The sequence below is a fragment of the Balaenoptera borealis genome (assembly GCF_965194805.1).
Source record: "Balaenoptera borealis genome assembly, chromosome: 15".
NCBI classification, from domain to species: Eukaryota; Metazoa; Chordata; class Mammalia; order Artiodactyla; family Balaenopteridae; genus Balaenoptera; species Balaenoptera borealis.
Genome location: NC_138871.1, coordinates 41,289,506 through 41,306,526, shown reverse-complemented (window position 1 = coordinate 41,306,526; position 17,021 = coordinate 41,289,506). Strand labels below are relative to the sequence as shown.

Sequence of the window (17,021 nt, the reverse complement as noted above, 5' to 3'; positions counted from 1 at the left end):
TTTAAGGCAGAAGCACATGGTCTTTTAATATGCTGAAAGTCACTGTGAATCTGCAGGAAAGGGGTGTAGGAAATAATATTTCCCAAATTTATTTAATGGAAAGAAAGTTTTTCACTGAAGTCAGTCACAAGACTAGTGTTAAATAAGCCACAGTATGGGAAATGTTGCTAGTGCATATAAGTGACTTACACCACGACTGACAAGGTAGAAAAGTCATTCTCCTTGGGCTTCTCCTATGGTGCAAAGGAATAACTCTTGGATCAGCTCTGAGTCCAAGACTTCTCTGACATAATCCCTTCTTTGCCTCTTGATATGAATTTTGCCTTCTAACGTAAAGCAGCAAAAGCACTGTTTCTGCTGACCAATGACAGCTTCAGTTGCAGCGGGAGAGAGAAGAATCTGACACATAACATTTGGGGGCCTTCAAAGAGCACTGCTTACTAGTTAACCTCTTGGGGGCAGGCAGGAGTTACTGCCTCTAGGCATTAATATAGCTGGGGAAATATCCGTTCCTAACACCATCAGTATATTAAGAAAATACATTGCAGATAAGTTCTTTTAATTCAAGGTACCATCAGACTGAAATGCTGCACAATTCCTGTGCTGCCTCCAAATTAAGTGGCTGGAGGCAATTTCCATTCTATTTTAAATTTTGTCTTTTCTACCAATAGCACAGGACATCCCTCCCTGCTCCATTACCATGGATGGTGCCGGTTTTTGACTTTGATTTCCAAGTCAGCTTTTTAAGACATCGTGTTCATGCAAGTGGACTCAAGGCCTTCAGAAGTAGGTCAGGCATTTGCTGGAGGTCATTACAAGGCTACAAAATAGAGCATGCTTAATTCTGTTATTTCTGAAGATTTTTTTCTCCTCTCTCATGTGCATAGAAGACAATCAGTACTTAATTAAATTTTGGAACTGTTCCTGAAAATTTCAGACTGTCAAAGATGCCTGTGACCTCCTTTCACCCCAGTCACCCAAGAGAGGTTTAAACAAAAGCATGTAAAAGGAACAAAGTGGGTTTGTCCACCAAAGACATGAGAAACTACATCAATTGTTGCATTTTTATTTCAAACCCTGATGCTTGAAACATTCCAGCAAGAAGATCCTCAGTACACAGAATTCATAGATGGAGTGATCTAGTCATGAGTTCGATCTTTGCAATTTACATAGAGGTGGAGTGACTTAACTGAGATAACTGATAATGCAATGCTATTCCAATAAACATTCAGGTTAGAACTCAGGAGGAGTTTAGCAGGAGCATTAACTAGATAGGGAGTAGACTCTGTTGCGGCCAGGTCCTGCCCTCCAAGATGAAGCACTCATTTCCCCAGCAGCTGGGTACGTGGTTAGTGACAGCCGGAAATCCCTTCTGAGAGTCCTTGGCTGAAGAGAGCCACCTCATCAAGGTCAGGTCCTGTTCCTGAAACAACCACATCCAACACGAGCTCTAAAGAACCTTCCCCTTGAACCAATTGGAGACACTATACAGGACCATCCCAGCTGCCGAGTGCTCCAAGGGATGAGATGAGGCCTTTGTTGTCATTGCTTTGTAATCCTGTTGCTCCTTTGGACCAGCCCTGCTCCCCTCGCTCCTCACAGGTCTTGTTCCTAGAACATTCCCCAATCAACCCCTTTCATGCTAATCTCCACCTCAAAGCCTGCTTCCCAGAGAATATCATCTGAAACAGAATTCAAAGCCTGAGGGTAGCTTTGAGGTCTCTATTCCAGTGTTGCAGGTGTCCTATAGCGCATGACTGGATGGGCTTGTGTGTGTGTGTTTGCGTGTGTGTGTGTGTGTTTGTGTGTGTGTGTGTGTGTGTGTGTTAAAGTTTCCTGATGGTAAAATTTGTGAAAACGGACAGAGTAGAGTGCAGACAATTTAGATGTCAAGAAGAAATTCCCTGGCCAGAGTTGTCAGTTCTCCCTCTTCTGCCTCGCTGGATGGCAACACAGAAATATAAACTTGATAGAAGAAATAGAAGACAATGTTTCATTATGGCAAATTTCCTTTCAATGAGTAAGAAGGCATTTATCAAAATGAGCCTCGTCAACCTTCAGCTCCGGACTGCAACCACTTATTAATGAAGGGGAGGAGACCATTTTTCATCTGCTGGGGACCTCTTATCAACTGATTTCATATGACTTACTGTGGGTTTTATTCAACAAGAATTATGAGCTGTTTCCATGCCTGCAGAGACCCAATATTTTTATTGTGTGGCATTGTCCCCAACTCTGCCCTAGTCCATCTTGACATTAAAACATGTTCACAGGGGCTTCCCTGGTGGCGCAGTGGTTGAGAATCTGCCTGCTAATGCAGGGGACATGGGTTTGAGCCCTGGTCTGGGAGGATCCCACATGCCGTGGAGCAACTGGGCCTGTGAGCCACAACTACTGAGCCTGCGTGTCTGGAGCCTGTGCTCCGCAACAAGAGAGGCCACGATAGTGAGAGGCCCGCGCACCGCAATGAAGAGTGGCCCCCGCTTGCCGCAACTAGAGAAAGCCCTCGCACAGAAACGAAGACCCAACATAGCAATCAATCAATCAATCTTTAAAAAAAACAAACAAACATGTTCACAGACACTGCCAATATAGCTTTATCTTATATTGACATTGTTACCCTCTCTCCATAAAAATCACACTGGCTCTGTCATTAGGTTATGAAAAGATATGAACTTGTCACATTTAAGTAGTGGAGAAATCGGCATTACATTTAAAACATTATAAAAAAGCTTCTGGGTGTGTTCTGCAAACCTAGGTATGTGAAGGTGGCAAACAAAAAAGTCCAATACTGAGAATTCCAGGGACTGTGGCTTTGGTTTGCATGGATTCATTATTTAAACCAACCAGTGGCTAGTTTAATCATTTTAGAATAAACTTGATATAAGAATCAAGCAACTGAACAGAGCATCTCCTTCTGGTAGAAAGAATCACTAAACAAACTCAAGCATACATCTAAGGATACTGCTGGACAGAATCCTAGTAATGGCAGCTACATGTTCAGAAGGAATGATTTGCACCTGATAACTGATGGATAGCCTTCTTCTACAGAGGAAATACATATTTCTGCCTGATGTAGCAGGATCAGTGAAGGGCTTTACAAGTGAAGCCCCTTTTCCTTTAGTGTTTTCTTAAAATTATTTTATGCAATTAATATTTGAATGCAATTTGGTGATTTTAAAGAGCACATATAGTTATAGCTATGATTATTAAGCAAAAATTACGTATATAGAGTAGTATCCCTGCTTCTGCACTCCAATCTCATTTCCCTTACCAAAGGTAACCAGGATTATCATTTTGGCATGTATCATTTAAGGCTTTCTCTATATATTTATATACATAGGCTTAATTTTTGTCTTTTTTTAAAAAAGTCTTTATTGGAGTATAATTGCTTTACAATGGTATGTTAGTTTCTGCTTTATAACAAAGTGACTCAGCTATACATATACATATATCCCCATATCTCCTCCCTCTTGCGTCTCCCTCCCACCCTCCCTATCCCACCCCTCTAGGTGGTCACAAAGCACCGAGCTGATCTCCCTGTGCTATGTGGCTGCTTCCCACTAGCTATCTAGTTTACATTTGGTAGTGTATATATGTCCATACCACTCTCTCACTTCATCCCAGCTTACCCTTCCCCCTCGTGTCCTAAAGTCCATTCTCTACATCTGCATCTTTATTCCTGTCCTGCCCCTAGGTTCCTCAGAACCATTTTTTTTTTTTAAGATTTCATATATATGTGTTAGCATACAGTATTTGTTTTTCTCTTTCTAACTTACTTCACTATGTATGACAGACTCTAGGTCCATCCACCCTACTACAAATAACTCAATTTCGTTTCTTTTTATGGCTGAGTAATATTCCATTGTATATATGTGCCACATCTTCTTTATCCATTCACCTGTTGATGGACACTTAGGTTGCTTCCATGTCCCGGCTATTGTAAATAGAGCTGCAATGAACATTTTGGTACATGACTCTTTTTGAATTATGGATTTCTCAGGGTACATGCCCAGTAGTAGGATTGCTGGCTCATATGGTAGTTCTATTTTTAGTTTTTTAAGGAACCTCCATACTATTTTCCATAGTGGCTGTATCAATGTACATTCCCACCAGCAGGGCAAGAGGGTTCCCTTTTCTCCATATCCTCTCCTGCATTTATTGTTTGTAGATTTTTTGATGATGGCCATCTGACTGGTGTGAGGTGATACCTCATTGTAGTTTTGATTTGCATTTCTCTAATGATTAGTGATGTTGAGCATCCTTTCATGTGTTTGTTGGCAATCTGTATATCTTCTTTGGAGAAATGTCTATTTAGGTCTTCTGCCCATTTTTGGATTGGGTTGTTTGTTTTTTTTATATTGAGCTGCATGTAAATTTTGGAGATTAATCCTTTGTCACTTGCTTCATTTGCAAATATTTTCTCCCATTCTGAGGGTTGTCTTTTGGTCTTATGTTTTCCTTTGCTGTGCAAAAGCTTTTAAGTTTAATTGGGTCTTATTTGTTTATTTTTGTTTTTATTTCCATTTCTCTAGGAGGTGGGTTTTGTCTTGTTTCAACATAAATAAGAATCATACTATATGGACTGTTCTGCATTTGATTTTTTTTTTTAACAAAACTAAATGCTTTGGTGATCTTTCCATGTCTTCTGGTATCTCCCACTGGTAGTCATTTGTATGGTTTTACTTCTTACTTATTACTAGCAGTACTGAAATGCACATTCTTGTCCATGTTTCTCTGTACACATTAGCAAGGATTTTTTCCCCTAAGATATAAATTTAAAATAGTAATTGCTGGGATAGAATGTACACACATAAATATTTTGATAGATACTACCAAATTTAACAGGGACTGATTTTATCAAATCCTCCCCACCTCTCCCCAGAGACTACTTAGATTACTATATTATTTTACCCTTTTACTCTATTAATAGAGTAAATGTCATTAATAATTTCCAAACATCGTATATCCTCGCATTCTCAGAATAAACCCTAGCAGGTAAGGATGTATGATTCTTTTGAAGTACTACTGAATTTAATTTTTATTTTTTGCGTTATCATTTTATTTAGGGTATTTACATCTATAGTAGAAGCAATATTGGTCTATAGTTTTATTCATGTGTGCCATGATTATAAACTTGGCAAAATCACTTGGGTAGATTTCCATGTGATTTTTAATGCTCTAGAAAAGTTTGTAAAACATAGGAAATTATCTTTTTCTTATATTTTTGGTAGAACACATTCTAAAACTTTCTGAGTTTAATGTTTCTGTAGAACCAAGTTTTTGACACATTGTTCAGTTATTTTTATCATTATAGGTCTATTAAAATTTTCTAATTTTTATTTGGTCAATTTTATTGGGTCAATTCTAGAAAACCATCCATTTCATCTAAATTTATAGAAATATTATTCATACATTCTTTCACAATTCCCAAAATCCACCTCATGTCTGTCAATTTTTCCTACAATAAATGAGAACATTTACTTGTTCCAATTTTTAATTTCTAAGTGAAGAGAACTTTTGTCTATACTTCTTTTGGTTAATTTTTAATTTTATTTTTTCTGCTCAGTGAATTTGGACTAGTTATTTCTATGATTTAGAATTTATTGAGATTTTTCTCTAGACTAATACATTATTCAATTTTTTTAATGTTTTACTGAATCTGAAAAGAACATACATTTTCTGTTTATTGGGTGTTATCATTTATATCCAGTACACTTATACCCAATATGAGAACAATTATACACCTACACAGATATATATAACCAAGTCTTTTTATTATATTATTTAAATACCTAGAGCTTCACCTAAATTTTGCCCACTGGTTTGTTTTTTAGAGAGGTGTGTTAAACTTTTCATCTCTGTTTACAGATTTTTGTCACTTTCTCCTTGTTTGCAAAAGGTTTTGCTTTATATATATTTCAGAGGTATATTTTCAGATACACAAAATTCATGATTATTGGATATCCTCACCAAATTGTATCTTTAATTAATATATGATAGTCCTCTTTGTTGGATCTAATGTATTTTTAGTTTAATTTTGTCATATTAATATTGAAATGTTTTATTTTTCAATCCTTTTATATGCAATCCTTCTGTGTTATATGGTTTTGGTATATTTATTTTAAATAACATCTGGCTGGTTATTATTATCATTATTATTAGACAACTAGAAAGCAAATATTTTAAAAGTAAATTTAATCCACTCAAATGTAATGCAGTTACTGATACTTTGAGATATAACCCTTTCATTGCATTTATACTTTAATGAGCCATATATTCTTATTTTTATTTTCCATTTTGCCTTTTGTTAAAATACCATTTTCTTGCTCCAATTTTTTATTTATGCTAATCGTTTCAAAATTATAAACCCTATTCCTAATGGTTACCATCAAACGTTTAAGCCACATTTTTAAACTTAAAGTTTTCTATCAATATGTAGAATTTATCACAATATCCTTCCATACACCAAGACAAAAAACTCTTAGCAAGATTTTATTTTCCTCATCTTATGTTCAGAAACGACCACCTCCTTACTCACTACTTCACCACCAACATACTATGATCTTATCTCATGTTGGTATATGTGTCAATAACTGCTGATTTCTAAGTATCATTGCTCCTATGCCTCATTGTCCTTTCCTCTCTATATTGTTTTGCTTTGTTGTTTGTATGTATGAGTCGGTTTCCAAAGTAGGTCTGAAAGTTATCTGAAGAGTCTGTATTTTGCTGTCCTGCTTGAATGTTGGTTTGACTCTATACCTTTAAAACCCTGAAGACACTGTTCCATTGTCCTCTATTATCAGTGTGGTAAGTAACAAGTCTGATGCCAATCTACTTCTCATCCTTTTAATTATGGGTTTCTTCTCGTCTCCTCCTTGTCACCCCAGAAGATTCTAGAATTTTTATATCTATATTCTTGCAATTTAAAAAATGTATTGGGGCTGGAGGAAGATGGCGGAAGAGTAAGACGTGGAGATCACCTTCCTTCCCACAGATACATTAGAAATACATCTACACGTGGAACTGCTCCTACAGAACACCCACTGAACGCTGGCAGAAAACGTCAGACCTCCCAAAAGGCAAGAAACTCCCCACGTACTTGGGTAGGGCAAAAGAAAAAAAGAAAAAACAGAGACAAAAGAATAGGGACGGGACCTGCACCAGTGGGAGGGAGCCGTGAAGGAGGAAAGGTTTCCACGCACTAGGAAGCCCCTTCGCGGGCAAAGACTGCGGGTGGCAGAGGCGGGAAGCTTCGAAGCCACGGAGGAGAGCACAGCCACAGGGGTGCGGAGGGCAAAGCGGAGAGACTCCCACACAGAGGCTCGGTGCCGACCAGCACTCACCAGCCCGAGAGGCTTGTCTGCTCACCCGCAGGGGCAGGTGGGGGCTGGGAGCTGAGGCTCGGGCTTTGGTCGGATCCCAGGGAGAGGACTGGGGGTGGCAGCGTGAACACAGCCTGAAGGGGTTAGCACACCACAGCTAGCCGGGAGGGAGTCGGGAAAAAGTCTGCAGCTGCCGAAGAGGCAAGAGACTTTTTCTTGCCTCTTTGTTTCGCGGCGCGCAAGGAGAGGGGATTCAGAGCACCGCCTAAACGAGCTCCAGAGACGGGCGCGAGCCGCGGCTATCAGCGCGGACCCCAGAGACGGGCATGAGACGCTAAGGCTGCTGCTGCCACCACCAAAAAGCCGGTGTGTGAGCACAGGTCACTCTCCACACCGCCCCTCCCGGGAGCCGGTGCAGCTCGCCACGGCCAGGCTCCCGTGATCTGGGGACAACTTCCCCGGGAGAACGCACTGCGTGCCTCGGGCTGGTGCAACGTCACGCCAGCCTCTCCCATCGCAGGCTCGCCCCGCATCTGTATCCCTCCCTCCAGCCGGCCTCAGTGAGCCAGAGCCCCCGAAGCAGCTGCTCCTTTAACCCCGTTCTGTCTGGGCGGGGAACAGACGCCCTCAGGCGACCTACATGCAGAGGCGGGTCCAAATCCAAAGCTGAACCCCTGGAGCTGTGCGAACAAAGAAGAGAAAGGGAAATCTCTCCCAGCAGCCTCAGAAGCAGCGGATTAAAACTCCACAAACAACTTGATGTGCCTGCATCTGCTGAATACCTGAATAGACAACGAATCATCCCAAATTCAGGAGGTGGACTTTGGGAGCAGGATATATTAATTTTTCCCCTTTTCCTTTTTTTGTGAGTGTATAGGTATATGCTTCTGGGTGAGATTTTGTCTGTATAGCTTTGCTTTATAATAGCTTTATTTTACTTCACTATATTTTATCCTCTTTATTTCTTTCTTTCTTTCTATTTTTTCTCCCTTTTACTCTGAGCTGTGTGGATGAAAGGCTCTTGGTGCTCCAGCCAGGCATCAGGGCTGTGCCTCTGAGGTGGGAGAGCCAACTTCAGGACACTGGTCCACAAGAGAACTCCCAGCTCCACGTAACACCAAACGGCGAAAATCTCTCAGAGATCTCCATCTCAACATCAAGACCCAGCTTCACTCAACGACCAGCAAGCTACAGTGCTGGACACCCTATGCCAAACAACTAGCAAGACAGGAACACAGCCCCATCCATTAGCAGAGAGGCTGCCTAAAATCATAATAAGGCCACAGACACCCCAAAATACACCACCAGACGTGGACATGTCCACCAGAAAGACAAGATCCAGCCTCATCCACCAGAACACAGGCACTAGTTCCCTCCACCAGGAAGCCTACACAACCCACTGAACCAACCTTAGCCACTGGGGACAGATAACTAAAACAACGGGAACTACGAACCTGCAGCCTGTGAAAAGGAGACCCCAAACACAGTAAGATAAGCAAAATGAGATGACAGTAAAACACACAGCAGATGAAGGAGCAGGGTCAAAACACACCAGACCTAACAAATGAAGAGGAAATAGGTAGTCTACCTGAAAAAGAATTCAGAATAATGATAGTAAGGATGATCCAAAATCTTGGAAACAGAATAGACAAAATGCAAGAAACATTTAACAAGGACGTAGAAGAACTAAAGAGGAGCCAAGCAATGATGAAAAAACACAATAAATGAAATTAAAAATACTCTAGATGGGATCAATAGCAGAATAAATGAGGCAGAAGAACAGATAAGTGACCTGGAAGATAAAATGGTGGAAATAACTACTGCAGAGCAGGATAAAGAAAAAAGAATGAAAAGAACTGAGGACAGTCTCAGAGACCTCTGGGACAACATTAAACGCACCAACATTCGAATTATAGGGGTTCCAGAAGAAGAAGAGAAAAAGAAAGGGACTGAGAAGATATTTGAAGAGATTATAGTTGAAAACTTCCCTAATATGGGAAAGGAAATAGTTAATCAAGTCCTGGAAGCACAGAGAGTCCCATACAGGATAAATCCAAGGAGAAACACGCCAAGACACATATTAATCAAACTGTCAAAAATTAAATATAAAGAAAACATATTAAAAGCAGCAAGGGAAAAACAACAAATAACACACAAGGGAATCCCCATAAGGTTAACAGCTGATCTTTCAGCAGAAACTCTGCAAGCCAGAAGGGAGTGGCAGGATATACTTAAAGTGATGAAGGAGAAAAACCTACAACCAAGATTAATCTACTCAGCAAGGATCTCATTCAGATTTGATGGAGAAATTAAAACCTTTACAGACAAGCAAAAGCTGAGAGAGTTCAGCACCACCAAACCAGCTTTACAACAAATGCTAAAGGAACTTCTCTAGGCAAGAAACACGAGAGAAGGAAAACACATACAATAACAAACCCAAAACATTTAAGAAAATGGGAATAGGAACATACATATTGATAATTACCTTAAATGTAAATGGATTAAATGCTCCCACCAAAAGACACAGACTGGCTGAATGGATACAAAAACAAGACCCATATATATGCTGTCTACAAGAGACCCACTTCAGACCTAGAGACACATACAGACTGAAAGTGAGGGGATGGAAAAAGATATTCCATGCAAATGGAAATCAAAAGAAAGCTGGAGTAGCAATTCTCATATCAGACAAAATAGACTTTAAAATAAAGACTATTACAAGAGACAAAGAAGGACACTATATAATGATCAAGGGATCGATCCAAGAGGAAGGTATAACAATTGTAAATATTTATGCACCCAACATAGGAGCACCTCAATACATAAGGCAAATACTAACAGCCATAAAAGGGGAAATCGACAGTAAAACAATCATAGGAGGGGACTTTAACACCCCACTTTCACCAATGGACAGATCATCCAAAATGAAAATAAATAAGGAAACACAAGCTTTAAATGATACATTAAACAAGATGGACTTAATTGATATTTATAGGACATTCCACCCAAAAACAACAGAATACACATTTTTCTCAAGTGCTCATGGAACATTCTCCAGGATAGATCATATCTTGGGTCACAAATCAAGCCTTGGTAAATTGAAGAAAATTGAAATCGTATCAAGTATCTTTTCCGACCACAACGCTATGAGACTAGATATCAATTACAGGAAAAGAACTGTAAAAAATACAAACACATGGAGGCTACACAATACACTACTTAATAACGAAGTGATCACTGAAGAAATCAAAGGGGAAATCAAAAAATACCTAGAAACAAATGACAATGGAGACACGACGACCCAAAACCTATGGGATGCAGCAAAAGCAGTGCTAAGAGGGAAGTTTATAGCAATACAAGCCTACCTCAAGAAACAGGAAACATCTTGAATAAACAACCTAACCTTGCACCTGAAGCAATTAGAGAAAGAAGAACAAAAACACCCCAAAGCTAGCAGAAGGAAAGAAATCATAAAGATCAGATCAGAAATAAATGAAAAAGAAATGAAGGAAACAATAGCAAAAATCAATGAAACTAAAAGCTTGTTCTTTGAGAAGATAAACAAAATTGATAAACCATTAGCCAGACTCATCAAGAGAAAAAGGGAGAAGACTCAAATCAATAGAATTAGAAATGAAAAAGGAGAAGTAACCACTGACACTGCATAAATACAAAGGATCATGAGAGATTACTACAAGCAACTCTATGCCAGTAAAATGGACAACCTGGAAGAAATGGACAAATTCTTAGAAATGCACAACCTGCCGAGACTGAACCAGGAAAAAATAGAAAATATGAACAGACCAATCACAATCACTGAAATTGAAACTGTGATTAAAAATCTTCCAACAAACAAAAGCCCAGGACCAGATGGCTTCACAGGCGAATTCTATCAAACATTTAGAGAAGAGCTAACACCTATCCTTCTCAAACTCTTCCAAAATATTGCAGAGGGAGGAACACTCCCAAACTCATTCCACGAGGCCACCATCACCCTGATACCAAAACCAGACAAAGATGTCACAAAGAAAGAAAACTACAGGCCAATATCACTGATGAACATAGATGCAAAAATCCTCAACAAAATACTAGCAAACAGAATCCAACAGCACATTAAAAGGATCATACACCATGATCAAGTGGGGTTTATCCTAGGAATGCAAGGATTCTTCAGTATATGCAAATCAATCAACGTGATACACCATATTAACAAATTGAAGGAGAAAAACCATATGATCATCTCAATAGATGCAGAGAAAGCTTTCGACAAAATTCAACACCCATTTATGATAAAAGCCCTGCAGAAAGTAGGCATAGAGGGAACTTTCCTCAACATAATAAAGGCCATATATCACAAACCGACAGCCAACATTGTCCTCAATGGTGAAAAACTGAAACCATTTCCACTAAGATCAGGAACAAGACAAGGTTGCCCACTCTCACCACTATTATTCAACATAGTTTTGGAAGTGTTAGCCACAGCAACCAGAGAAGAAAAAGAAATAAAAGGAATCCAAATCGGAAAAGAAGAAGTAAAGCTGTCACTATTTGCAGATGACATGATACTATACATAGAGAATCCTAAAGATGCTACCAGAAGACTACTAGAGCTAATCAATGAATTTGGTAAAGTAGCAGGATACAAAATTAATGCACAGAAATCGCTTGCATTTCTATACACTAATGACGAAAAATCTGAAAGTGAAATTAAGAAAACACTCCCGCTTACCAGTGCAACAAAAAGAATATCTAGGAATAAACCTACCTAAGGAGACAAAAGACCTGTATGCAGAAAATTATAAGACACTGATGAAAGAAAAGATGATACAAATAGATGGAGAGATATACCATGTTCTTGGATTGGAAGAATCAACATTGTGAAAATGACTCTACTACCTAAAGCAATCTACAGATTCAATGCAATCCCTATCAAACTACCACTGGCATTTTTCACAGAACTAGAACAAAAAATTTCACAATTTGTATGGAAACACAAAAGACCCCGAATAGCCAAAGCAATCTTGAGAACGAAAAATGGAGCTGGAGGAATCAGGCTCCCTGACTTCAGACTTTATTACAAAGCTACAGTAATCAAGACAGTTTGGTACTGGCACAAAAACAGAAATATTGATCAATGGAACAGGATAGAAAGCCCAGAGATAAACCCATGCACATATGGTCACCTTATCTTTGATAAAGGAGGCAAGCATATACAGTGGAGAAAAGACAGCCTCTTCAATAAGTGGTGCTGGGAAAATTGGACAGATACATGTAAAAGTATGAAATTAGAACACTCCCTGACACCATACACAAAAATAAACTCAAAATGGATTAAAGACCTAAGTGTAAGGGCAGACACTATCAAACTCTTAGAGGAAAACATAGGCAGAACACTCTATGACATACATCACAGCAAGATTCTTTTTGACCCAGCTCCCAGAGAGATGGAAATAAGAACACAAATAAACAAATGGGACCTAATGAAACTTAAAAGCTTTTGCACAGCAAAGGAAACCATAAACAAGACCAAAAGACAACCCTCAGAATGGGAGAAAATATTTGCAAATGAAGCAACTGACAAAGGATTAATCTCCAAGATTTACAAGCAGCTCATGCAGCTCAATAACAAAAAAACGAACAACCCAATCCAAAAATGGGCAGAAGACCTAAATAGACATTTCTCCAAAGAAGATATACAGATTGCCAACAGACACATGAAAGAATGCTCAACATCATTAATCATTAGAGAAATGCAAATCAAAACTACAATGAGATATCATCTCACACCAGTCAGAATGGCCATCATCAAAAAATCTAGAAACAATAAATGCAGGAGAGGATGTGAAGGAAAGGGAACACTCTTGCACTGTTGGTGGGAATGTAAATTGACACAGCCACTATGGAGAACAGTATGGAGGTTCCTTAAAAAACTACAAATAGAGCTACCATACGACCCAGCAATCCCACTACTGGGCATATACCCTGAGAAAACCATAGTTCAAAAAGAGTCATGTACCAAAATGTTCATTGCAGCACTATTTACAATAGCCAGGACATGGAAGCAACCTAAATGTCCATCGACAGATGAATGGATAAAGAAGATGTGGCACATATGTACAATGGAATATTACTCAGCCATAAAAAGAAATGAAATGGAGGTATTTGTAATGAGGTGGATGGAGTTAGAGTCTGTCATACAGAGTGAAGTAAGTCAGAAAGAGAAAAACAAATACAGTATGCTAACACATATATATGGAATCTAAGGAAAAAAAAAAAAAAAGGCCATGAAGAACCTAGTGGCAAGACGGGAATAAAGACACAGACCTACTAGAGAATGGACTTGAGGATATGGGGAGGGGGAGGGGGAGGGGTGAGATGTGACAGGGTGAGAGAGTGTCATGGACATATATACACTACCAAATGTAAAATAGATAGCTAGTGGGAAGCAGCCACATAGCACAGGGAGATCAGCTCGGTGCTTTGTGACCACCTAGAGGGGTGGGATGGGGAGGGTGGGAGGGAGGGAAATGTAAGAGGGAAGAGATATGGGAACATATGTATATGTATAACTGATTCACTTTGTTATAAAGCAGAAACTAACACACCATTGTAAAGCAATTATACTTCAATAAAGATGTTTAAAAAAAAATAAAGCTATAAAACAGACATATAACAACAAAAAAAAATTTTTAATATAAAATAAAAAATGTATTTCACCAGGTTTTAACTCACTAATTCTGCTTAGTACTTTCTAAATGAAATATTTTCATTTTGAAAACGAATGCTTTCAAAATGAAAAGATTTTCTTCAGCTCAGAAATTAAAAAAAAAATTTTCCCTGTTTCTCCTTCTATACCCACTATTAATTATGTATTGAGCTTCTTGGATTTATTCTCTATTATTCTTACTTTTCTCTCATGTTTTCCATCTCTTTATCTTTTTTTATTTTTTTGCTTCTTGTCCTAGGAGTTATATGCAGATTTCTCATCCAAATCATTAATTCAGGTGTTCCTAGTCAATTATTTAGCTTTTCCTTTATAATTTCAAAAATTATACTTTTAATTTCTAAGAACCCTTTCTTATTCTCTGACTGCTTATTTTTCTTTTCTTTTTTTTTTTAATGAAAGCTTATTTATTTATTTACTTTTTTGGCTGTGTTGGGTCTTCGTTTCTGTGCGAGGGCTTTCTCTAGTTGTGGCAAGCGGGGGCCACTGTTCATCGCAGTGCGCGGGCCTCTCACTGTTGCGGCCTCTCTTGTTGCGGGGCACAAGCTCCAGACGCGCAGGCTCAGTAGCTGTGGCTCACACGCCCAGTTGCTCTGTGGCATTTGGGATCTTCCCAGACGAGGGCTCGAACCCGTGTCCCCTGCATTGGCAGGCAGATTCTCAACCACTGCGCCACCAGGGAAGCCCTGACTGCTTATTTTTCATAGCAGCCTGATTTCATATATTATGAATGCAATACCTTCTTAAATTAGTCTAAACATATTAATTTGTATATTTAACATTCTCTTCTGTCCTTGCACTATTAATATTCCCTCTGAGATCAGTTGTTCTGTTTTTTCCTTTGTAGTTATTCACTTAATTTTGTAAAAATACATCTTATAGATCCTTGATTTTCCATATGCAATTATGAATGAGGGACCACACTGATTCACATAAGTAGGTAACATTGGTTTCCTTTGTGCTGTATAGGTTTTTAACCTCAATAATCCTCTCCTTTATACAGCAGAGCTCGCTGTGGGCTGAATACATGAGCATAGCCATGGAGGAAGCTGAACTCTCATTCTGGTACAAGGGCATCCAGACATGCCTACCAGCATGGTATTTTTCAAAGGGAGGTCTGCAGAGCATCCAATGAAAATCAGCTTTAGTGGTGAAAAGAAGGCATATTTCTGAGCTCTACTCCAGAGTTCCGCCTTCAGATCATTGGGCTTATTTAAGTCCTTGGGATCTATATTATTTACCAATACAGCAGCTTTACCTGTTGCACATAAAGTCTAAGAAGCACAATATTAACAGCTAAGAAACAGGTGATCACGGGTGCTTACATGATTTTACATAAATACAAATGCAGATACTGAATCTAAGAGCAGTCACCCAGATGACCCAGATGAATGTGAATATATGTGTATACAAAGGTATACAAATTCTTTTAGACTATAGAAAGAAAACCTTAAAGTTAAAAAAAATCATTGTAGAGAACTTATGCGTAGATAAGTAATTTAATCCTTACAACTCCCATGAAGCATTTTTAACCTTCCTTTTATAAATGAGAAAACTGAGCCTGAGAATTATACTTATTTAGGGTTATAGAACCAGTAAGTGATGGATGTGGGGATCACATCTAGGACTTCTGACTCTATGACACTCTGATGGGTTGAATAATATCCCCCAAAGATACCCAGGTCCTAATCCCTGGAACATTTGAATGTTACCTTATATGACAAAATGAACTTTCAGATGTAGTTAAGGATCTCGAAATTGGGAGAGTATTCTGGATTATCTAGGGGGGGCCCCCAATGTAATCACAAATGTCCTTACAAGAGGGAGGCAGAGAGAATGAACTACAGAGAAGGCAGTAGCGTGAGGACTGAAATCAGAGGCTACTGCTGGTTTTGAAAATGGAGGAAGAAACCACAGCCAAGATATGCAAGAAATGCAGCTTTATACAGTGGAAAAGCAAGGAAACAGGTTCTCCCCTATAGCCTATGGAGGGAGCATGGCCCTATCTACACCTTGATTTTGGCCAAGTGAAACTGATTTTAGATTTCTGACCTCCAGAAGTGTAAGAGAACAAACTCGTGTTGTTTTAAGTCACCACGTTTGTGGTAATCTGTTACAGCAGCCATAGGAAAATAAGGTAGCCACAGGTTAGGATGGTTCACAAATATTCCAGTTCTCTTCCCAAATCCATAATAAGATTGTATTTCTGTCTCACACTGAAGTTAGGAGTGACTGACCATGTGACTTGCTCTGACCCATAAAGTGTGAGCAGCAAAGACATGTTAGTTCTGAGTGGTCAATGCACAATTCATCACCTTCCCTTTTCACCTCCGTGGTCAAGAGGGAGTTTCCATCAGCCTTGGTCCCTCAGTGACTATGATGAGCAGAGCCTCCTGGCAACTTATATTAAACATAGAGCAGAAGGAGAAGTCAACCTTGGTTGTATCAAGCCTCTGAGATTTGGTGATTGTTTTTCACTGAAGCATAACCTAGCCTATCCTGACAAATACAGATTATAAAATTTGTGTTCATTCCACAGAACCAAGATGCCTACATGTTCATCTGACTACTCTCCCCAGTCTCCCATCATATTCCTAATATGTTACGGTCATTTTTACCTGAATCCTCCACAATTCTGAACAGACTGTGGTGTACCCTATGGAATCATTGACTGAATGGTTGAGGCAGGTATCCTAACAAAAAACTGAAACTGAACCCCAACTTCCTTCTTATACCTCCAGGTCCCACTGTTCTCTTTTCACTAGAGGGTGGTCTTTGTTTGCTACCATCATAGAAATCCCTCTCTTTCCTAGTGCAATTGGCATGAGTGATGCCAGTGTCTTCATGCTGACATTAGAGGAGAGGGAGGCCCAAAGCATCCAGACTTCAGTATCAGAGTCACATTTTCTATCCGATTATAGACTGCTACATGTGGGCTACCCATGGGCCTTCACCACACAGCATCTGTTATC

At 39.2% G+C, this 17,021-nt stretch overlaps 1 protein-coding gene across 1 annotated transcript in view; it reads right to left on the bottom strand.

The window, feature by feature from the left end:
* LOC309612449 (uncharacterized protein) overlaps nt 1–17,021 on the bottom strand; it is a 774,344-nt gene that overhangs the window by 277,687 nt on the left and 479,636 nt on the right. The window lies entirely within an intron of this gene.